The sequence below is a fragment of the Penaeus monodon genome, chromosome 29 (genome assembly GCF_015228065.2).
Source record: "Penaeus monodon isolate SGIC_2016 chromosome 29, NSTDA_Pmon_1, whole genome shotgun sequence".
Classification (NCBI taxonomy): domain Eukaryota; kingdom Metazoa; phylum Arthropoda; class Malacostraca; order Decapoda; family Penaeidae; genus Penaeus; species Penaeus monodon.
In genome coordinates this window covers 20,875,981-20,876,555 of record NC_051414.1, presented here as the reverse complement: position 1 = coordinate 20,876,555, position 575 = coordinate 20,875,981, and the positions used below count along the sequence as shown (strand labels likewise).

Below are 575 nucleotides of genomic sequence, written 5' to 3'. Positions count from 1 at the left end.
CCTCTCCCATAAGGCTTGTCCGAAACACTGATCTCCATCCAACAATTGTCTAACTAGCTTGAAAAAAAAAAAAAAAATGCACACCTCCACCCTAAAAATAAGAAACAGCATTTTACCAACTGAATCCATTAATTGAACACACTATCTGAATGAAGAACAATATAACGACCGCAAATAACTAAAACCAAGCGAGAGAGACTTGGATACAGGAAGAACAGGGTCTCAAGGTCACCCATAATCTGCCTGGTTCTCCAATGGTAGAAGGTTCAATGGTCTGGGGCGCGAGCGGTGAGGAGACTGGGCACCTGAATCGAGGGTATTTTGGCATATTCCGTTGGTTGACAGTTGGTTTCAATTAGTTAATTTGTATCTGTAAGGATTATTGGATGCTTGGTGAACATAAGAAGTGTGATATGAATATTTATATTTGGTAAGTTACGTAGAATGAGTGCTTGAACCGTGACCCGTTTATACAGGGTGTGATAACGAATTTAAGCCAATTCATCATACTATACCAGGAAGATATTTAAGCATGATATTGTAAAATTTATCGTTAAGAAAGATACTGCAGTAGT

The 575-nt window shown here is 38.6% G+C and overlaps 1 protein-coding gene across 2 annotated transcripts in view; it reads left to right on the top strand.

Moving 5' to 3' along the window:
- The first annotated feature begins 225 nt into the window (after positions 1-225).
- LOC119592009 (long-chain-fatty-acid--CoA ligase ACSBG2-like) overlaps positions 226-575 on the top strand; it is an 11,665-nt gene continuing 11,315 nt past the window's right edge. Inside the window, exon 1 of one of the 2 annotated variants that reach the window (XM_037940784.1) lies at positions 226-316. The gene's annotated coding sequence lies outside the window, so the exon portion shown is untranslated. Of the gene's footprint in view, positions 334-575 lie in introns of both variants that reach the window. The other variant, XM_037940785.1, reaches the window with a different exon arrangement.